The sequence below is a fragment of the Polypterus senegalus genome, chromosome 3 (genome assembly GCF_016835505.1).
Source record: "Polypterus senegalus isolate Bchr_013 chromosome 3, ASM1683550v1, whole genome shotgun sequence".
In the NCBI taxonomy this organism is placed as follows: Eukaryota; Metazoa; Chordata; class Cladistia; order Polypteriformes; family Polypteridae; genus Polypterus; species Polypterus senegalus.
The window spans coordinates 98,032,952-98,057,733 of record NC_053156.1 but is presented as its reverse complement, the minus strand read 5'-3'; positions in this window follow the sequence as shown (position 1 = coordinate 98,057,733).

Here is a 24,782-nt window from a genome sequence, read left to right as displayed (position 1 = left end):
TGTGAATAGCCCAGTCAGCATTTGCACAACAATCGCTATACGAGTTGCCACGATATTGTCGGTTGAAAAAATCGAATTGCAAATCAACATCAAATTTCTCGTGAAACTGAACAAAACGGCCACAGAAACTTATGAAATGATAAAAACAGTGTATGGTGATAACAGTTGGTCTCGCACACAGGTTTTTGAGTGGCACAAACACGGTTTAGCTCCCTGTGATTTTTACTTGTTCCTGGAAAATCAAAAGTGACCAGAAGGGAGCACATTTTTCTTCAGTGGATGAAGTGAAGACAAAAACAGTAAGCCTGTTGAAGAGCCTAAAGCGAGAAGACTTCCAGTACTGTTTCAATCAATGGAAGATACGTATGGAGCAGTGCAGAGATCGGGAGGGGAAGTATAGAGAAGGTGACAATGTTTAGAATGTTGTCATTCACCAATAAATATTTTTTTTACCAATCTGGTTAGTTTTGTGTCTCACTTTGTATGCGTTGGTGAGTGTTTCAAAACATGTCCTCATTAGGACATTTACTAAATCTGCATCAGTAGAGCAGTGGACACTAGACATTATGTTGATGTTTTGCTATTTTCATGCCTATATACATATAATAACTTTTACCAAATCAGAAATACAATTCAATGCTTTCTGGGGTAAACATAATACTAAGGAGGCAACAAACATGTCTTTATTTCTTGACCTTCATACCCTAAAAATGATGCCTTAGTGATTTTACAATGATAAGGAACAATTGTAAAACATTAAAAATACAAGTAAGATCATGACACCTGTCAGAGCGAGTAAACACATTTTCTTGGGTCTTATTATTTATACAAAGCCAAGGCATGACAACCTCTGTCTCTGATATTGGTAGCTTTATTTTTCCTTGACTCCCTGACCATTGTAATCAGAGCTTAATGCAATGTTAGTGTCTGTGAACACAGCTGACTGTGGGGGGTGTTGCTGTGGTCTACTAAAGGACGTATGTCAGGTCACAGCCGCTTAGACTGCTGATCCACTGTTTGATCATGGACGTCTGTTTAAAGGTGATGTGCGGTATCATTTAAATCTGACAAAATATAACAAATGATGTTTAAAAATGTGAACTATTACATCTCTTCTTTCACAAGTGAAAACAAAACGGAAATGGAATACATGAAATAGTTTGTTCGCTTGTTATTTCAGACGGCCTATTCATTTACCCATTTTTGCACCTGTTTATTCAATAGCATTTCAAATCGGTTCATTTGATATTTTGTTAAGTACTTCTGCTTCAGATTGCTCAACACTTTACCTCTAATGAGCAATACCCAGTTTAATGGGTTCTTTTGTGTACACCTAATTTACTTTCTTTCTCAATCAGAAGCCCCTCTCAGATATCTTGAGGTACTGACTTACAGTTCCTTTGCCTTCAGCTCTCATTGAAGCTTTCTTTCTGACTCTCCCAGGATTCCCCAAGGTTTGCTTTCACAATGTTTAACAGATTCAGGTGATTACGAGTTTGGGTAAATTGATCCTTTCCAAGGATGCACTAGTTAGGTGACTTTATATCGGTTTTATATGAGTGAGTGAGAATTTGGCCTCGATTTCGGATAGGAGTCCTGCCTTATGCCTGATAATTTCCAGCTTCCTTCAGTCCAGTAATAGAAGAAGTGCCTTTAGAAAAATGAATGCATGAATTTCTAGTTTGTGCATTGATGGGGTACATCAAATATATCTTAATCCAAAATATGCTTTCCTTTTTTCTATTTTCTAATGGCTAAAAAAAAATATATAACTGTGAACAATGAGTTTAAGATTTACATCCCCGAAAGCAACTTCTTTGCTCATCCATGTCCAATTTGCCATCTTTGACAGGTTGTTAGAAAAAATGCAAGGCAGCATCCTCCACACTGCCTCTTTAATATATATTCTGTGGAATTATAATAAAAATTAATAAGTAGGCATGGTCTGAAACTAATTGGTTTCATCTCATGTTTATACATCTATAAGATCACCTCATTTTGATAACAGGCCTGGCCAAAAAATTAAAATGCCTTTAGCTCAAATTTTTCTGCTTACTTAAATATTCCTTTTTAAATAGTCTCCTCCACATAGAGTATATTATATTAAAGTAAAACATCCTATTACGAGGTGTTAAATTCATGCATTTCACTGCTATAACTACTTGGGGGTTTATATCAATGACAGGCTGGAATGATCTGAGGAACTATATAAGAGGCTCTTTTTCCTTAGAGCACTGTGTTCCTTTATTGTGAGAAGTGACATCCTGCACATCTTCTGTGATGGTCAGTGTAATTTTCTATGCTGTGGTGTGCTGGGCTGGTAACATCACTTCAAGAAAAGCCCATCGATTCAACAAGCTAATTAAAAGGGCAAGCTTGGTTATAGGACTCAGTCTAGACCCCCTAGAGGTTATAGCGAAGGAGACCGTTAAAGTAAAACTGAGTGCCAATATGAACAATGCTACACATCATCTCTCTGACACCCTAACATTGAGGACTTTCAGCCAATGAATCATTCAGCAGAAATGTGTCAAGAAACTCTACTGGAGCTCCTTTATACCAACAGCAATATGTCTGCATAATACCAGACTGGGACTGGGACTACCAAGTGAGAAGTTTTTCTTTCTTTTTAAATGTTGTTACTTTCTATTCATTCTGGTGTATATCTAAGAGGGGTGTGTTGTTTGTCATATTAATAATAATAAAAAATATCTATCTATCTATCTATCTATCTATCTATCTATCTATCTATCTATCTATCTATCTATCTATCTATCTATCGTGTTTTTACCAAGCAGGTCCCTTAGCTACTTTCACACACTTGACACCTTTGCATTTTCTCTCACTTTGCTCTCAATGCAGCTGCCGTGAGCTGAGGCTTCTTCCAGGCCTGTGATGGACGAAAGGAAAAAGCAGGTTTAGAAAATGGATTGAAGGAGTAAATGAAAAAGTAACAGGATCATTTTATCTTTTTCCATGGCCCACTCTAATTATAACTGCCAGGCACTGCATATATTTGAATTTTTTGTCAGTCATATCTGCCCTTCTTTGTGTCTAACCTGCTGTTTAGAATTTGTTTAAATGTCACCGGTTTTATTCTTCATGTTTCACATTATATAACAATTATTTTATTGTAGTTTTCTGCATAGTGATTGGACCACTTATATTAAGAGTATATTTGTAGTTGTGTGTCTTATTTATGTTTAGTTTTTGTGCATTTGCAAAATTGAGACTTATTTTCTCTATATACAGTAACTGTTTCTTATAAAAATAATTTATAAGCTGATATGGGACATAATGTAAATTTATTTATAAAAAACAAAGCAAATATTTATTTTAAATTAATCCTTTTGATATAATTTTAATAATAAAATTCATGGCCTCAACAGTACATTTAACTCATTATTTTCAATCCACACATCGAAGGCAAGAAATATGTGTAGGAAAAAAGGAACGTCTAATTGTTATTATAAATATTATCTCTTTTCAGGTATGTCTTCCCTCTTTTGGTATTACTATTAAGCATGTTATTACTAACAAAATGATGTATAGTGGACATCTTTAACAACCCATCAGTGTTTTTAAAGTAGGAGAGCACTATGACTAGCAGAAAGCGCTCTGGAGTGTATCCCCATACTCAATGTGACACCACCTGAATTCAAAAGATGAAAATGGGCATGTGTTACAAAAAATACATAGGAGGACTGAACAGAAGCCATTTATCTGAAGAGGGAATAACTCTTGATAACAATGGCTATGTGTCTTTACAGTGATGGTGTCCCAACTGGCACTGGTCAACTATTCCACCACACTAGGATAGTAAGCTGTTCCAGAAAGCTACTAAGAGAATAAAAAAAAAGTACTGAGTCATTGTTATAAATGTAATCTAAAGGCGTCCTTTATTTAATATGTCACGTAAATTAACCCTAAATAATAAAGAAAACTTTTCTGTTACTTTTTCAGTTGGCCATGATCCTTTAAAGAAGGAACATGTGGGCTCCACATATAGATGCAAATAAAGGACAACCATGTTTGAATCATGCATAACAATGGCTCTGGACTCTCCTTTATTTAGTATTTTCTGTAACATAATCCTGCCTTCATGCCTCCAAATGCTGTCACTAGCCTGCGAGATGAGCCCCTTGCCTCTGACTAGGGATGAGGAGGCCCTCACGTCCAGACCCAGGGTTATATCCATTTTCGTTTGGCTGAGAATTACATCCATGTCATATCTAAATTCATATAATTATGGCTTTTACAGAAACTTCATCTCCCAGAGTCCTTTCCAGAAGACTGGACTGCAGCTGCAGAATGTTGGGGGAATTAAACAACTTTACCAAACATACCCAGCTGTCTTTCCATTATTTTGGCCTACCAGCTGTTGAAAATATTTTCTCTATTTTCAAATAAGTCATTTACAGAGACCAGATGAGAATGCAGAACAATTCTTTACTTGTACATAGATATGCACAAATTTCTCTGTCCATGGAGTGAGCAATTAATTCAACAATTCATCCACTTTTATCTTTTCTATTGCCATTACCTTATCTAATACATCATGTCATCCAACTCTTAATATGCAGAATTCTATTATTTTAACCAATCAACTACAGCCACCAGTATTTTCATATACTGTACATATCGATTCTTCCATTCTTCTAAAGACCTCTTCATTAATAGGGGTGTCCTATAGGTTTACCCATTGATGTTATCACCACTCCGTAATAGGAGTGTTAGGCTTTCTCACTAGTTTGTCCTCACTTTTTAAGGGGTGTTCATCACTCGTTTTCTTCAGTTTTAACCTTACTAATTATGTTGGTGGCTCCTCTAAGATAAGCAAGAAGCCTCTTGTGCCTAAGCTTAAATTAACATTTAGTTAACCCTTTAATTACCTTCAGTCCTTTTCCTTATGTTTTAATAATTCATTGTTACAACATCATTTAAGTATATACTTGTAATAGATTGTAAAAGATTATGTATTAACTAGATTCCAAACATCTTGTTCCTTCCATTATTCTGCTTTCCTTTTGAGCACATTCACTATAAATAAAAATAACATTACACTCACATTGACTAACCCATCTGATGACCTGATTTTAAATTTCAGGTCCTTTTTCTTTCCATATTGATTAGTTTAAGAGTAAGATTGAGTGTGTTTTGGAAATGAATGGGTTTGTTAATTAAAAAGAGGAGCGTGATTCTTTCTTCTTGCATTATAATAGTTGAATCCTTTAAAAATGTCCCAAGAATTAAGTGAATTTGAATATTAAAAATATATAAATCCAGGTTTGAACATTACTGTAGAAGAGCTGTTCATGAGCTGTTCGGACATGTGTCAAGAGTTCTGTTTCAAACTGCACACCAATAATGTTACGCCAGCCGCATTATCCAGACATGTTCTTAATGCAGTTCAGCAGATCAACACCCATCTGCTTTTTTAGTTCTGGCACACCCACCTGAATTGATTGCTGGCAAGAGAAAATATGGCTAATTGCTAGGTTGAAGTTAACTGTACAAGGAAATGTGTTGTATATTCAAAAACCCAAAGTGAGGGTTATTACTAAAATATCTGAGAAAGTATAGCCAAAGCAGAAGCAATAAGATCCGGTTGTAGCCAAAAGTTGAGTACCAAGAAACGTATCATCACAAAAAATAGATGTAAAACTGTTAATGTTGAAAGTTGAACTGCCAAAAATCAGTGATCAAAAAGAGGTGCTGTCACAAAAAAAAAAAACTATGTTAACAGAGTCGAGAGGCGGAAGTACTACGGGATGAAAATTAAAATATATTCAACGTTCAAAGCACAGAATGAGTTTGTTTAATGTTTGCATCCTTAATCTCAGACTCTGCACTGAAAACCCTAAAACTGACCCTAACCCAGTTTTATAAAGTGTAAAATCAGTGACGTGGTGCATAGTGCCTTCTGGGAGTGATGCTCCTGGTCTTGACAACTTACAGGTGTGCAATGTGGCAAACTCCAAAAATAATGATAATAAAATTCTCTTTCTTTTTAGAAAATTATTAATATAAAACATCCAATTATTAAAATATCTCAATGTATAACGCTTCCAAGAAACAGCAATAGAGCAGTAGAAAAAAATTACTTGATTAAAATGAAATTAACAAGACGTCCCACATTATCAAATCATAACATATTTTAGTGCAGTGTTTCCCAACCTTGGTCCTCGGGGCACACTGTGGCTGCAGGTTTTTGTTCCAACCAGATTCCTAATCAGTGACAACACCTGATAGCGTTAATCTCTTTTAATTAGCTGGTATTATTTTTCTTTTATTCTACATTCAGAAAAGCACAGCAGCATGATTTTTACATTTATAAGACATTTAGAACTATTTCTGCTTTTGCAATAGATTTAAATGGTTAACTCTCTTTTGTTGATTTCATTATATTTTGCCCTTTCTCTGTTCAGTTTTTTCCCTTCATTTTATCTTATTAACAGAGGTGGGTAGTAACGAGTTACATTTACTCCGTTACATTTACTTGAGTAACTTTTTAAAAAAATGTACTTCTAAGAGTAGTTTTACTGAACCATACTTTTTACTTTTACTTCAGTACATTTATGAAGAAGAAACGCTACTCTTACTCCGCTACATTGGGCAACACTCGACTCGTTACTTTTTTCCATTTACAAATTAGACTAGATTTTTGCCGGAGAGAAACCGCCAGTGGATCTACTGCATACATGACTGTTTCATCAATCAGACATAGCAACAATAATCACAAGACTCCGTTTCACTAATCAGACGTAGCAACAATAATCACATGGCTCCATTACACAAGTCAGACGTAGCCATGCAGTCACATGACCACACACAAACTGTTACAGCCTTAGACATAGAATTACTAGACGCTGCATGACCAGCAGCATCATACATCAACGTAGCTGCCATATTGTGAGTGGCACTGCTGTGGAATGAAGTAATGGATTAAGATGCCTCATGCATGTGCTGCTTGGGATTGTACAAACCACTGTATGCTCCAAACCAGATCCCAGGGGGATTACATTTCATATGTAAGGCTGAACAATTGTTTTGGTTATATTTGGCCATTAGAAAATCCCATTTAGAATTTTAACTTTAGCTACGCCAGGCTAAGCTAGCAAAGCTATGCATTCATGTGCTCAAGTGAGCCTCCAGACAATGTTTTGGCTCAACGTATTTAGTCACTAACTATGTAGATTGTTGGTAGCTGTTAAAGTTTCTCAAACTTTGAAGGTTTCCCAAAGAAATCCACCTCAGGAAGCAATGGAAGGTAGCCTTTAGATGGGATTTTGAGAAGCTGTCCTGTGATGTGTGCCGTGCTAGTTTGGTAACACATGCTGTACCGGCATCATATGATCAAAGCTACCACTTGTTCACCCTAAGGGTACAGTCAAGGTGGTCAAAGCAGCTGAGCGTGTTATCCAACAGTCGACATAAGGGCAAGCTGTCAGTATATCTTTGATCAATCAGTTTGTTCGGGCTGATATCGGTTCATATGATGCATTTTTTCTCAAGGAGCACAGTGAGGAAACACAGTTTGAAATTGACAACCACCATTTTATGCTCATGTCTTTAGTTATAAACTAAGGCTGCACCATATTGCCAGACTGAATACTCTCAAATTACAGAGTGGCAACACACGGAAACAGTTCTGTTTCAAGGATTTTAGATCCTATCCTGTATATATTTAAGTAACCATATCGTGTGTGTGTGCGTGTGCGTGTGTGTGAGAGAGAGAGAGAGAGATTGAGAGAGGAATCAGTGAAATGTTTTCAGAAATTATTAAGCAAATTTGTATACAATAAAATTGTTTATTTTTGTCATTGACTGTATCAGTTCATTGTTAAAAGAAAGACCAGACTGCCATTTGCAGTCTTACTATTTTGACTTTAAGACATTGGTCAAGTTTTTGTCTCAATAATTGCCATTATTTTGTGTATAAATGGATATAAATAATTGCATTTAAACGATTCGCCAAAATCTGTTGTATGTAAACGCTACTGTTTTAAACATTATTGTTTTTTTTATCAGAAAACCCGGTTTCCACGTCTACCTGTATTAGTTTAAATGGCACTTTTGCCACTCACAATATGGTGGATGCACTGACGTATCATGTTGACTGGGCAACACAGTGAATGCGGTGTCGACCTATGTATGTCTATGGTGGCGGCATAGACACTGCCTGGCTGCTGTGTCTGTGTATAGAAGAGTGACAGATCCCGCTACAATAAATAACCGCGCTGTTCCTGTTTCAAGCTGAATAAAGACGGTGTCCTTAAAGTATTGAGATTCAGCTACATGTTTTGAGGTGCAAGACAGGGACTCAAACGTCAAAGCATACACACATGGTCACAATGCTGTAGTAAACAGTATACACTGGAACCTTGGTTCACAAACGTCTCAGAACACGTACAAATCGGTTTACGACCAAAAAGTTTGCCAAACTTTTGCATCTGTTCACGACCACAGACTCGGTATACGAAAAATCCCTTTCGGTTTGTGCGCGCCGATGATTTCTGCATGTGTTCAGTCTCTGTGCATTCCCTGTGCAGCAAACGAGAGAGAGAGAGAGAGAGAGACACACGCAAGAGACACACACACCGACAGAGACACACACACTCACGCGCGCACGCGAGAGAGACACACACATACGCGATAAGGCCAAGAAGACAGTTAAAGAATGCACCAGGCTTGTTTTTAAAGAGACAGATCTAAGCATTGTTTTAACCTGTTGTATTTAATGAAGACTTTCTTCTATTGGATTTTAACCTCCACTTCACTTCTGTTTACAGCAATCAGTTTGTAGCGTGCATTTTTGCAATGTTACTTTTCTTGGTGGTTTATTAAATTATGGATTTTTCAAATGTTCATTTTTTTCCCTGTGCTTAAAACTCATTCGTTCGTTCGTAGCACTATAGCACAAACTCTTGCAGTGTTAGTTTTCTCTTTTGTTCAAGGTTTTCTCAGTGTTATTCAATGTTTTTACATTTAGTTTACTATTACGCTGTGCATTCTATGGTATGATTAACTATATTTGTGCTTAATAATCTTTAAAAAAATATATTTACATACAGTTTGTACGGTCTGGAACAGATTAATTGTATTTACATACAATCCTATGGGGGAAATGACTTCAGTTCACGACCAAATCGGTTTACGACAAGAGTTTTGGAACGAATTATGGTCGTGAACTGAGGTTCCACTGTACGCTTGTACGGATGTTGACTATATGAGTGAGGCACGCTGAGTGACAATTGCTCTCAATCCCGCAGCGAGAGAGAGAAGAACCATCAGTTCAGTTGTGATCATGTGACATTTGGCAGACAAAGCGTATACGGACTACTCGTATTGCAAGACCTCGCTCGTTGAAGCTTAACCATCGCTTCACTGAGTGAAGAACAAGCACATTTTAACCAAACATGCACAGACACAGAGAGTCAAGGTAAAGTGAGACTTCTTGTATGTGCACAAGCTGCCTTTTTCTAATGTTATTTTCTATCAGCTGTGCTATTTGGAGGGCAAGCAAATATACAGCATTATACTGTCAGTGTACAGTATATCTTGTCACTGTAAGTAGTTTGCACTGTTCGAACATACATGTTACCTACTGTAGGTATTGGCTTCAAAAGCTTTGTTGTGAAAAACTGAGATTTGGAACTTTGTATTATTTGTGCATCTTTATATTGTAAAAATGTTATTTATTTTTACACATGTTTTATTTTATTATTTGGAAATAGCAGAATTTGCACATTATTTTATATTTTTGTCTGTCTTATTACAACATTTCTAAAAAATAAATAATTTATTATGATCAAACAGTTACTCAGTACTTGAGTAGTCTTTTCACCAAATACTTTTTTACTCTTACTTGAGTAATTTTTTGGATGACTACTTTTTACTTCTACTTGAGTAATATTATTTTGAAGTAACGCTACTCTTACTTGAGTACTATTTTTGGCTACTCTACCCACCTCTGCTTATTAATGACAATTAAAAATGAGCAGAGCAGACACACTGGCAAACAACACTGAATAATCCAAGGCTGCAAGTAAGAGTAAAATAAATAGAAAATATTATAACTGCATAAAATGGCCCTTTACATATTTTCAAATCCATTCTTTCAAGTTTCAAGTTAAGGATGGCACACAGACTTCACTTTATTTAAATACAAGAAATCAAAGCTTCAGTTTTGCAATACTGTATTACTGTCTTTCCAATGTCTTTTAGTAACAAGTGAGGCAACTCTCCACTCAGTCCCCATTTCCTAAACTTCATGTCACTGTCTCTCTATCTTGAAATTTTGGGCACTGTGATGTGAGTTGTTTCTTTAAGCTTACCATTTAGCTCTTCTGATTCATTGATTAGTAAAGCTGGCAAATATTCATTATTTTCAATTATCTAGGGCAGTGATTCCCAAACTCGGTCCTGGGGACACCCTGTGGCTGCAGGTTTTTGTTCCAACCAGATTCACAATCGTGATAATAATCGATAACAACTGATTTCATTTAATTAGCTGGTCTTTTTTACTCTTCTCTTATTCTGCATTCAGAAAAACACAACAGTATGGTTTTTACATTTATAAGACATTTAGAAATATTTCTATTTTTTTCTAAAGCTATTAATGCTTAACTGCCTTTCGTTGTTTTCCTATTATTTTCCCCTTTCCCTGTGTAGTTTGCTCTCTTCATTTAACCCTAATAATGACAATTAACAACCCAGCATAGCAGACATGCAGGATGATAAAAGCAGCAATGACTTCAGTGTCAGACCTGCTAATTAGTAAATAATCAATTAAATAATCAGAACACCTGGAAAAGCAGAATGAAAATTAGGCTGAAAATACTGTTAACGGCTTTAAAAAAACTACATATTCCCCATATAAGTGCTTATTACATTTTAATAAAAATCTACCAAAGTTAGTTTGTAATTTCAACATTGACTCCAAAACACAGAAACAGGGAATAATGACTCACTTAATTAGGCTAAGAGTCCAATTAAAAATTAAAGTTGGTTGGAAAAAAAAACCTGCAGCCAGAGTGGCTCCCCAGGATCGAGGCTGGGAACCACTGAGCTAGGCAGCTCCACAGCAGACAATGTCTCTTTACTCATGTCTATTGACAGATTGTAATAAACATGTTTTTAAAAAAAGGAGTTCTCTGACTTTATCTAATTATATAAATTCCTTGAAAGCTCTAGCTTGCAAAAATTAAATTAATTACATTTACTAATTAATCAATTAAAATTTTCCTTTTTATTATTACATAAGCATACAGCTGGTACAGTGAACAGAAGGTGGTGTTGAGTGCTGCCTGAGGATGGTGTGTTTGACTCTTCTTTTATAATAGACCAAAGTCACATAAGTGGTCTTACACACACCTTAGGTGGCACATGTATATTCAGGCCATATTTCTCAGTAGTGTATATTGTAGTGTATTTTATTGTAGACAAAATTGTAAAAGATTCCAAATTTGTGCAGTCAAAGCCTTACTCTAACTTATCGTAAGAAGAATAGAGGGACACAGGTAATGAGTTGGGGTTCATAGGAGGAAAATTGTTTAATGGCCAAATGTCAGCTGAAAAGAAAAGACAACAAAGCACAATAAGACTTCCAAGTTAGCCTCTTGAAGTGGGAGCTCTGTTCTCATCCAAGGCTGAGTGCTGAGTTCCTGTTTAGCACCTCCTTAAATAGCAGTTACGACAGAAAAGGCAAGACTTTCTACACCAAGCTGGAAATGACTTAGAGGTCCGATGTGTGTACTTCTCTCCCATGACTTGACTCTCGCTCGCTTTTTCATTTTAGTTACTTTTCTTGTTTTCTGGTTTTGCTCAGATGGCACGTTGCCACACTGGTTGATTATCTGCCTCACAGATGTAACACCCTGGATTTGAATTCCATGCCATGTTGCTGTCTGTGTGGAGTGTGGATGTTCTCACTGTGTCTGCATGGGGTTTAACCCAAGTGCCACAGGTTTATAGGGGTGCTTCCTGGCTTTCATCTGCTCCAGCACCCCACCACTCAGCACAGGAATACATGAGTCAAAAATTGTACACATTAGCAGCCACTCGAGCCAATCTTGCAATGTTCCACACTGGCTGATCATATTGAATCTGCTTAAGTCGGACAGTATCCTGGATCAGGCTGAATGTTTTTGATCTACTAAGAACTCCGTTTTGAATTTCTTTTGAACAGGAAGTCATTGCAGGAAATGGAAAACTGTTAACGTTCTAGGATGTCAGAATGAATGCAAATCAGGCTATTGTAAACATTACTCTTCTGATTAATAGCATTTGATCCAGGTCCAACACACTGCAAACATTTGAAAAGCACTTGAAACGTAATGCTTCCCTATGATTTCATACTAGTTTTAACTCCCTTTGATTTTTTTTTAAATTAAATGTAATGCACAGGTGTACTGATGGAATAGTTGATGGAAAACAAGAAAGCATTTCTTAGAGATCAGAACAAATTGCTCCTTTTTCCAGGAGAATCACAGTGAAATAGTGGTTTGCAAATGGAAAGCTCCAAGGGCAAATGGGCACTGACATTATGAAAATGTCAAATCCCTTAAGCTACAATGCTGTATTTTAAAAATTCAGTGTCATTTCTTCAACCTTACGGCCTTCATGGTCACATTCTATCGCTGAATCTTGTCCTATTGTAGAACACTTATCATCTAATTTTAAAGAACATATTTTTCAACTAAATATGAAACCTACAGTATAGATAGACTAAACACTGCTAAGATAACTGCTTAGAGATATGCAATATATGTAAGAACATCTCAAAATATTATTAACTTTATTGTTAAAATCTCTATATAGGCAGAATATTCTGGTTAATATTAAAATGATTGTTTCTGCTAAAATATGTCCACTATTTTTGGCTGTGTCATATGAGGACAGTTGAAATGCAACTTTTCTGTGGAACTGTTTTAAAGGGAATACTAGGGAAAGATTTGGAGGTTACACTGCAGTTCACATGTTTGTCTATTGTTTCTACAGTTGGGAGGATAATGGCCTACAAGAATTCCTTTTATCCTTTATTTAAATCTTTTCCAATTTCACCCCATCCAGTGTCCAGGCTACATTTTCTTGAAGATCCAACAAAAAGCCTTCAGTTGAGACCGACTCCTGAAGATATTATACTGGTGTGACCAAACAAAAGAATCCTCACTTTTTTTTTGTATTTCATTCCCTTTTCCAGACAGCAATTAATTGGGAGTCCTTTGCAGATCCCCAACACTTTTTACACTTTCTTGTAAGGTAGGTGACAGTCCTACATATGCAAGCCTTGAGTAAGCTTCAAATCCTGACCTTTAAGTTTCAAGTCAAGTCTCAAGATACAAGGATTAGAGTCAAGCAAGTCAAGTTGAGTCACTGGATTTACTCAAGTGAAGTCGAGTCATAGTTGAGAAGACTTGAGTAAAAAGTTGCTTACACTTTCGTCACTTTCTGCTGTTGTATGTGATGTACTGTATACTAACATCTAAGCTAAGAACAGACTTTCTCAGAGAAGACATTTCTTAGTTAGAAGTAACAGCGACTGCTATACAAAATAATTGGTTTTCTTTAAAGTAATCTTCATATGTACTATCATTTAATTATGGAACCCTAATTATGGAAGGACCGGGGGAGAGAGTACTTCCAGCGAGGCCATGGTTCATGAGCATGGAAGCTCAACCTTGTTGGGGTCTGTGGCCACTGCCAGGGGGGCCCTGGATGCTAGCAGGGCCCTATTTGGCAGCACTTCTGCCACACTTGGAAATGCTGCCGAAAGAAGTTGGTTGGGCTATAAAAAAGGGGCCAGTCGCCAGCATCCAACAGCCAGAGACGGGAGGAAGAGGAAAAAGCCTGTGTGGAGGACTGAAGGTGGCGGCAAAGGGACTGTGCTTTTAGTGCTTGCTGTACAGTGTTCTGCTGTACCCGCTCTTAGGCATCACATCTCATAGGTGCCCTGCATTTAAAGAAAATACATTTTTGAAATGTCACTTCACATTTTTAAGTAAGTTAATTTTGCATATTTATAAGTTAGTGAAATATTTCAACAATCCCTCGTAATTTAAATGCATTGCATTGCAGAAAATTTAGTGTGACAGGATTTTATCACTAACTTGTGAATTATGTGGCCACATTATCACCCCTCCATGACTGAGCACCTGGCTCAACAAGATAACTGGATGAAGCCGCTGCCAGTATTCTCACTGCCGCTTTGCACGATGTGGGAATGTCAGTTAGACTGCTCTGACCATCGCAAATATCCAAGGAGCACCACAACTTTCAGTTTTGTTTTTATGCATTTTATAGTTCAATGCAGACAGCCCTGATTCACTCCTGCTTTCGCCTGGGCCCTTTTCTTCATTTAAAGAAGTTTTAGGCTGCATTTGTGCCAGTGGTTTGTTAACCTATGTTGCCTGTTCCACAATCACCTCTAGCAAACTAAAAATATTGAAAGTTGTTCTAAAAGATAAAATATGTAAAATAAAATAATGCAGTTTTAAATACCTGTATAGGAACATGCAGCAATGTAATGAAATGCAAAATGCAGATTGTACTGTATATCTGTAAAAGTGTTTAGCTTGTGCCATATTTGTTTTTTAGTAGGCAATATTTTCTCATCTCTCATAAAAAAAAAACAAAGTTGCCACACTACACTGAAAAGTGTACAAGGGTTGCATACAGCCAATGAGTTCAATTGTTAAAGCAATCTTAACTATGGTCGCTTAATTAAGGTTAAGCATCTAAACAGCTTAGCCATCAAAACATGATCTATTTATGTTTTTTGCAACTCAGGCTGCAATGTTATCCATAAAAGTAACCTTGAATAGCGTTTAGTGAACAGCATTTATGGGACATCACTTACTGTATGATAAAGTACTTACAACAACTTCCTCTGTGGCACCCCTTTGCACAGCTTGGCGGTAGGACTAGGCTACGTTTCTCAAAAACGATGAATCTTAACAACTAATGAGCAACTTCACAATCCACATACTGTACATAACATACAAGCTAGTGTTTCATGCATTTCTCAAAACCTTTCTTAAGCAGCCACTTAATGAGTGAGCATCAAATGCTTCTTTGTTAAACTCACCCTGAAGTCACCTACACAAAAGCATCACAGGTTGATTGAAAATTAATATATCATTATATGTTTTCAGAATTGGTCTTTCACGGGAACTAAATAAACTTGTGAAAAGTGATATGAAGTAAACGTGACTTCATAATTTTCTAACCAAAAGCATATTAATAAGCACAAAATTGGACACATATTGGACACAAAATAAATGACAGATCAAAAAAAGAAAAAAATAACATGTCTACTAAGATAAGCCTGTTCTACTTTTACATGATAGCAGAGTTCCGTTGCTTAGCAAGACTTGCACTGGCTTTTCCAACAACGAATAAAACAAAAGCAGGACAATACAATGAAGAGAATAAGTCTGCACATCACACATATTTTATTCTTTTTCAGACACACAGACACCACCTGGACAACACGGTGGCAATTTGGAAATTCTTTTTGTATACTGTATGTTTAATTTATATAATCTTTTGTTTTCCCACAGTCATTTAATGAAATAAATAAATTGCTTTATATATTAAATATTCACACATTCCTTCAGGTGGTTTATTTATTTCTCAACTATACAGGCAATAACTTAAGTGTAATGAGATGATCCTGTTCAGTGGATGCAGTGGATTCTCCATTATTGACAGGAGCCTGCTCAGTGCCCGTCGCTCTGCCACAGATGTCAAACTGTTCAGCTCCGTGCCTACAATAGAGCCTGCCTTCCTCACCAGTTTGTCCAGGCGTGAGGCATCCATCTTCTTTATGCTGGCTCCCCAGCACACCACCGTGTAGAAGAGGGTGCTCGCCAAAACCGTATGATAGAACATCTGCAGCATCTTATTACTGATGTTGAAAGACGCCAGCCTTCTAAGGAAGTATAGTCGACTCTGTCCTCTCTTGCACAGAGCATCAGTATTGACAGTCCAGTCCAATTTATCAACCCAGGTATTTATAGGTCTGTGCCCTCTGCACACAGTCACCTCTGATAATCACAGGGTCCGGGAGAGCCCTGGGCCTCCTAAAATCCACCACCAGCTCCTTGGTCTTGCTGGTGTTCAGGTGTAAGTGACAAAGTCCTTGATTAGGTTCCTATACTCCTCCTCCTGCCCACTCCTGATGCAGTCCACGATAGCAGTGTCGTCAGCAAACTTTTGCACGTACAGGACTCCAAGTTGTATTGGAAGTCTGATTTATATAGGCTGAACAGGACCGGAGAAAACACAGTTCCCTGCGGCGCTCCTGTGTTGCTGACCACAATGTCAGACCTGCAGTTTCCGAGACGCACATACTGAGGTCTTTCTGTAAGAACATAAGAAACTGAAACTGCTGAATTGACTTTGTGGGTTGTGGGTTCTGCCAGGGCACCTTGTCACAAAATCTGTCCTTAGTAATTGCAAAAATGCCTATATATGCAAAGCAGAGAAACTTTATGGCAGGTGTAAAGAGGCTTCAAGAAAGTTGGTGTATGATTGGATATCTTCAGAGGTGGGCAATGTCGGTCCTGGATAGCCCCAGTGGGTGCAGGTTTTTGTTCCAACCCAGGTTCTTAATGAGAAGTCAATTATTGCTCAATTGACATTTTGATGCTTTGTTTCAGTGGTCGCACTTGTTAAAGTTCCCCACCCTTAATTGCTTATTTCAGTCTTAAACAGCTGCATTCACTGTTTTTAATGGCTCTTTATTAACAATAAGATGCAAATTGACAAAGGAGCCAGCAGTTCTTCATCTAACTTGTTTCCATGTACACCTGGGTGAAATCATCATGCATTATCTGGTTTAATAAAACACTTAAGAGAAGAATATGACAGACTGAAAATTACTGAAGCTTTAGGCTTCAAATCATTTGGTTGATATCATTTGAAAAAGGCAAGGATTGGTTTCCAGTGAAGCAATTGGGTTGGAACGAGAACCTGTATTCACTACAGCACTCCAGGATTGACACTGCTCACCCCTGTTCTGCTTAATTTTATTTAAAAAATGTGTAACTGTTGGGTTTGTGAGCTGGTGGTTGGAAACACATACACAGAATTCAATGGATGTTTTTCTTAGGTTTAGTTTATTACAGGGGCGGCACGGTGACGCAGTGGTAGTCCTGACCCAGGTTCGCTTCCCGGGTCCTCCCTGCATGGAGTTTGCATGTTCTCCCCATATCTGCGTGGGTTTCCTCCCACAGTCCAAAGACATGCTGGTTAGGTGGATTGGCGATTCTAAATTGGCCCTAGTGTGTGTTTGTGTGTGTCCTGCGGTGGGTTGGCACCCTGCCCAGGATTGGTTCCTGCCTTGTGCCCTGTGTTGGCTGGGATTGGCTCCTGTGACCCTGTGTTCGGATTCAGTGGGTTGGAAAATGAATGGATGGATAGTTTATTACAGCCATACTCTCTCTATTCAAATATATCAATTCCCAGTTGATGTTCCTCCCTTTTCTTTCTTCCTTATCCTCCACATAGCCATTTGAAATAGCATTCATGTGTTTTGTTTTAGAGCTGCAAAAAACATAAAGGTTGAAATAGATAGCATGCATGGGCTGGCATCCCTCTCAGGGTAGGTTCCAGTTCATTGCCTGGCCAGGAGGCCAGGGGAAGGGAAAAGCAGGAAGAACTGAAGGATGTTCCCTGCCAGACATTTACTTACACTGGCATCCCTGCCAGAACAGGTTTCGATTTCTTACCTGGCGGAGGTAGAATTGGCGGAGTTAACCTGCTCGGACTATCTGCTGCTCTGATATGCCTGATGGCAGCATCCCTAGTTTAGGATTCCCACACAGACACCCAGAGCGAATACTGGACCTGTAGACCTGTGGGACAGCCCTGCTTTTAGAGACTTCCATTTGACCCAGATGTACTTCTAGCGGCTATGCCCTAGCACCAGAAGTGCTCCCAGGTCATAGATAAAAGAAGCTCCTCCATCTCATCCAGGCGAGCTGAAGTCTGGAGTGGAGGATGGACAATGAGATGTGGAGGATAAGAAAGAAATAAAAAAAGAAAGAAAGAAAGAAACAATTATATTGTGCTTGTGCTACTATCACAAAGAAGTCTTTGTAAGGTATTGTAATTACAATAAACCTTGCATTTTCACGTGGAACTTGATCTGTGTGGTTGTGTCTGGGGGTTGGGGTGCTGCAACACCCCCTACTGGACACAATGCATAATTTTCAAAGCATAAACCCATCCTAAAAAAAACTGACCTTACCAATTTTAGTCTTAAAATAAAGTATATTTTTACCCTGTCTCTATTTATACATAAAGGCAGAAATTACATGTATATACCGTATTTACTGATATATGAATCCGTGTATTTTATCAAAAGTTACATTTCAGGTCAGAAATGTTCCTTGGTATACTTGTGCTGTAGGATTATTGTATGTGACCAATTATTAATTAAATTACACGTCTTCGTGAATTTTAAGTTGCATATGATAATTTTAAAAATTTTATTTCAAGAACCAGCTTGTTCATGTGGACGACAGTTCCTTAAGTGATGTTTGTTGAAGAGGTCTTTGCCCTGAGAGTCGGCACAAGTTTTAAAGGAATAAAAAGAGAAACAATAATGAGTTATTTGTTATCTCATAATTAGACTAGTGCTGGCCTGAGTCATTAAAGACATTTCATTAAGTTAACAAATATCCAGCAAACGAGATTACATTTACTCAGTACCATTTCTGATATTGATCCAGTTCATTCATGAATGTATAGCCAATATTTACACAAAATATGCCTGTAATGAAGGAAATTAGAATCTTTCTTAAACAATTAGCAGTGGACACCACATCCTTGACACATCTGACAATGCACTTCATTATTTAAAAAATTGCTCACACATATGTAAACATTTTAAATAAACATAACACTTTCACTGACAGGATGTTAACCCCTGTTTGCTTTAGGTGGGTTTTGTTTACTGTCACAAAAATGTATCAATAAAGTGACACTCTTGTATCTACATGATGTTTCCTTTTCACAGATGACTGTAGGCTTCTTGTAACCCAACCCAGAAAAGGATCAACTGTGAAGGATCACCTCACTTTACTATTTGATGTGAAATATTTGGCCACATTTGGAAATCTGTTTGCTCCAGTGCAAGTAACCTGTGCAAACTATAATATTACAATAATTGGTGTTGCAAGGTGTAAGGGACGGCTGGCAGTTTATCCCAGCTGGGGCGCCCCAGTAATGGAAGTATGGGGGAAGGCAGTTTATCAAGGACACTGCCTCCCCCAAGACGATAGATGGTAGCTTCCCTGGACTGCAGTGGTGCCCCAGATGCCCGCTGGGGCACTATGGGACTTGCAGCTCAGCAGCACAGTCCTGCTGGGTACCATGTGTGCCGCCAGGGGACGCTGTGGGAAGTTGGTGGGAGAACAAATTCTCACCTAGCCCAGAAGTACAACTGATCTATGACAACTTCCGGGCTAATTAAAAACCTGAATTCTCCAGCTGACCAGGAAGTGCTGACAAGTCACTTGGGAGGAAGAACAGAAGCACTTCCGAGTCCAGGACTATTTAAAGGATTGTTGGAGACTCAGCAAGTGAGATGGAGTTGGGAGGTAGATGTCAGAGCTTGCTGGGAGGTGTGGAGGAAAGAATTGTATGATTAATATTGTGATTGATTAAATTGTTTATTGTTGTGGAGGTGCTTTGGGCACTATTTACTGGAAAAAGAAGAAATTAAGCTGTTTCGTTGCGTTTTTAAAACGTGTCTCAGTGTCTGTGTGTCGGGTTAAGCGCTGGTATAGCACCATCTAGTGTTACAAAGGTTATTATAAGAGGTGGGATAATAATATTGACTGTTAATGTTCTAAACAGGCTCAAAGGAATCAATCAGCATATTTTGTCAGAAGCAAACTAAAGGATTAAGTTACAAAGCAGCCATACCACATGCACTTCAGAACAGGTCATCAACCTGAAGCTAAACATGTTCAGGCCCAATTAGCTCTTGGTTTGCTGCTGGAAGAGGTGTTGAAGAGGCCAACAATGGGTTCTTACCCTGTTGTTTGTATGTGGATCCCAATGCCCTGGTGCAGTGATGGGGACACAGTGCTATAAAAATGGCTCCATCCTTCGGACAAGATGTAAAATCGAGGTCCTAACTCTCTATGGTCATAAAAGATCCCTGGGCATCCTTCATAAACAGTAGTGTATATCCCAATGCCCAGCCTAAATTGACCACCTTGGCCTGGTCATTCTGTTCCTCTAATTATCCTCTGTCTCTTATTGGCTATCTGCCTCTCACCACTTCACCACCTAATAGCTAACGTGTGGTGTGCATACTGGTGCAAAAATGACTGACATTCCAGGTGGATACTGCACATTGGTGGAAGATTGCTCTCCCCTCACTACAACTATGCAAAGCAATTTGTGTAGTGAGAAAAGCTCTACGTAAATATAAAGAATTACTATTATTAAATATACAGTACATATTAAAAGGTTGGTCGCAAATAAAAATAGAAAATCAAAACATTCAATAAGACACACATTCCAGATTAAAAAGTCTTCTTGAATAAAGTACATGTCTGACTGACCAAAGGCACCTAGATACCCAACTCTTCAGCGGGCTTTCAAGTAACACAGAAATAAAACTGTCAACACTAGTGGCCAAGGATATAGCAGTCATGCACTGAGAGATGCAAGAATGTACTTGTAGATCCAACTCTAGGAGCAACATTAATGACAAAAAAACATCTCCCATCTGTTAAGACATAATAATAATAATTATTATTAACAGAAAGGGTACTAAGAAGGCTAGAGAAAAAATATACAGTGAAACCAGTGGCTGTGATAGTCATAAGCACCATAATAACTGAAAACTGATACGCAAGTCTTACTGTTCACACAGTTTAAAACGGTAAAAAACAGAACTGAAACATAATAGAAATTAACTTAATAAACCATCCATTATACAAAAATGTTATCCCTCTGACAGGTGACCTTTTTAAAAACTGTGGGATACAGCCCGGACACAGACAGGTAGACATTGTTGGTTTCAACCCACACACGTTTATTTACAATAATATTTACAAGACAGTGAAGCACACACCCCAGCACCAATCACCCTCAGTCCAGGCCCTCAACAATGCCTCTCTTCACTGCCTCCACTCCTCTCCTCCGAGCTCCATCCTCTTCCACCCGACTCCAGTCATCGAATGGAGGGAGGCAGCCCCTTTTATGCTCACACAGACGAGCTCCAGGTGCCTCTTGATAACCTTCCACCGGCCCTCCCAGGTGTGGGGGAAGTGCCAGCTGAGCACCCGGAAGCACTCCGGGTGTCCCTGGTCTTCTTCCCCCCAGCACTTCCGGGTGTGGTGAAAGTGCTGAGGGCCAGGGCTCCACAGGCATCGGGGTTCCCCCCGGTGATGACCACAGGCCCGTATAGGGTTGAGCTTTTAAACTCTGTTCCCGTGGTACCCAAAGGTCACCCCCTCGTGGTCTGGAGGAGGCGTAAGCCCTCATCTGGTCCTTCTGGGCATCCTAGCTGGGCACCACCCCCAGCCACTCGCCACAAAACTAAATTTCATGAAATAAAAGGAGTACAGGAAAAACCTTGGTGACAAATTGACTAAATTTATAACGAGCGATGGGATACCTTACAAAGTATTGTGTATAAGGTTGATAGTGGTTTACGACAAGGGGTCAAAGTAAGCAAGAAATTATACAGAGGATGAGAAGCAAGGGCAGAAGGGACTGAAACCCGACAAGCTTTAAAAACAGATTTATAATGCAAGTAAAAGAAAAAAAGAAGAGGAAAGGATAGAAAAGGAAAATACTGGAAGACATTAGAATGTTCATCAAATATATCACCCAGAGTGTGAATACCTTTGCTAGTCCAGGACTGGAAAGCAATGGGACCACCTCCAATACACAGGACCGAGTTGTGAAAAACATGGACAGTAGAGTGTGTGTCGGGCTGGGCAGGGGGCCAAGATGTACTTCCACCTTTATCACCTTTTTAGTGCATAGGTGATTAACAAACCCATTCTTGAAGATTGATCTCTAAGTTTAACACCAGAAAAGGGGAAGGTGGGAATGAAACCTGGAGATACTCATAGCAGTAGTCATGAAGGAGGGTCAGGGAAATTCCACCCTCACCCTTTCCTGAAATCAGTATGGAGTGGTGAAAACCAGATCTTATTTTGTGTCAAACAGTGGGAAGGGATAAAGTGGAAGAAGAAGAAGAAGGAGGAGGTAGTTAAAAGTCTACCACATTGGACCAGTTGGATGAGATAATGTGACAACTTAAGTGTTGGCCAGCCAAATAAGCTTTATGGTTTTTATAGTCTTATATGCTTATATCTTAATAATGTTCACAAAAATTAATTGAATAAAAGCTTCAAATCTACATCTAGATAGATAGATAGATAGATAGATAGATAGATAGATAGATAGATAGATAGATAGATTTTGTCCCCAGCAGGGAATTTGGCTTTTTACAGAAGCTCTTTAAGTAAGTAAATAAATAAATAAACAAACAGACACATTTTGGTCTGAATACACACCAGAATGACTATTAAAAAAAAAAAAGAAAACCTGGCCACAGTCAGGCATTATGCAGATGTATTGCTGTTGGCATAAAGGAGCCCCGGTCACTTTTGTTGTCAAACTAAAAGGTGAGCTTAACATGATCAAGCAAAAGCAGCTTTATATTGGGAACAACCTAAGACTCTTAACTGCAAAGGTCCCTCAACTGTTTCGGGGAGCACTGAATCTTTCTGGTAAAATCACATTCGAGCATGCTGCCTCAGAAGGTACTGTAAATGTGTTTGAGAGCTTCTGCAAAAAAAACATTTCTTACCTAAAAGGGAACAATCATCTGATCAATGATTACTTCTTTGCAAAACATCTCAAGAGACAAGCTCTCCAAAAGCTAAACGTGGCCACAGAATCTCATTGCAGTCATTTTTTCAGCTGCTGTAACATCAAAGAAAGTGCTAAGTAAACAGCATCGATTCTTAGAATAAAAATTTTGTTCCAGCTTTTTCTGTAAGAATAAAAAAAAAATTATTGAATTAGCCTAGGAAGAACACAAGTCAAAAAATTCTGCAGTCTGACTTGTACTTGCCCAGTGCTGCCATTAGATTAGTGTATTTTGTCCACTGAAAGCATCCTTTAGCCAAAAGATAAAAGCTTTGTTCAAAAACAGTCCACTAATTTATCTGTAAAGGCTGAAAAACAGAACAGCTGAAAGGGGACTCAAGCAGAAATATAATTATTTATGGATGAAATAGCAGTGTTTTGAAATTAGATGGTTTTTTGTCCTGCAAGAAATGAGATTGAGTACCAAAACATTTTTAAAATATTTTTTTATCTTTCTAAAGAAATGCAAAGTCTAGTAAAATATCTTCCAAAAGGTCGAATGAATTCCAGGGCTGTGTCAATGTTTAGAAACTGTAAATGAGAAAGCATCTGCTGTTTATATTATGGATTTACAGTAAGTCACAGAAATGTCCCTGGCCTAAGGATCTCAGAAATCTAACGTGACAAGCTGATACAAAATGAAATTATTCTGAGTACTGAAGCAGTAAGCACTGCTCTCTCATGAGTCAAGACTTGGGTTTGATTTCTGATCCACTGATTATCTCATTTATATAGAGTACCTTTTACTTCTCAATACCAATGATGTCCATACAAGGGTTGATGGTAGCTAATGTATAAACTGGCACTGGATAGTTTTGAGTTCTGGTGAACTCAGTGAAGGATTTCTGAAGCGATGTAATATTATGTTACTGTATACGCGAACCTATAAAGTTAAAAATGTAAAATTTTAAAGTATGCATTTTGAGAGTCATAAAAATCTAATTGTTTCTAAACACTTCAGTGGTACAGTCTGTCTGAAGCATCATAAATAAGTAACTACACAGGCAACATTTGCTAGGATGTGTCTTGTGTATCCATTATTCAGAGTCTCCCCCATAAAAGCTTTGCTTTAGAAAACAGATTTATAGAAAGACAGATAGAATAGACACTATATGATAGATAGATAGATAGATAGATAGATAGATAGATAGATAGATAGATAGATAGATAGATAGATAGATAGAAAAACAAAATGTATTTCTATAGCACATTTTCATACAAACAATATAGCTCAACATGCTTTACATGATGAAGAAAGAGAAAAACAAAAAAATAAATAAGAATTAAAATAAGGGAACACTAATTAACATAAAATAAAAGTAAAGTCCGATGGCCAGGGAGGACAGAAAAAACAAAAAAAAAAACCCTCCAGACAGCTGGAGAAAAAAATTTAATCTGCAGGAGTTCCTGGCCATCCCCTCTCTAGGCATTCTACCTAACATAAATGACCTCACAATCAGTCCTCATGGAATTCATGGTTCTCATGGAAGAATTTAATGATGATGGTCATGTGGATTTCTGTCCTTTAATCCATCAATGTAGGGATATCACAGTGCTTTGATTAGGTGGTGGTGGCACAGATCACCACCACAGAGAAAGTAGGGGTTAGTACAGATTTTGGAGCCACCATGAATAATAATGATAATTAATTGAATATACAGAGCATTGTCTTTACTCTCTTTTACTTTGCTGCCTCCACTATTCTCCCACAAGCTCTGTCCTCTGCCTCCCAACTCTGGCTCATTTGCTGGGTTTTCACCAGTCCTTTATATAGTTCTTGACCCGGAAGTGCTTCTGTTCTTTCTCCCATGTGAATCGCAAGCACTTCCGGGTCAGACGGAGAATTCAGGTTTTTAATCAGCCCGGAA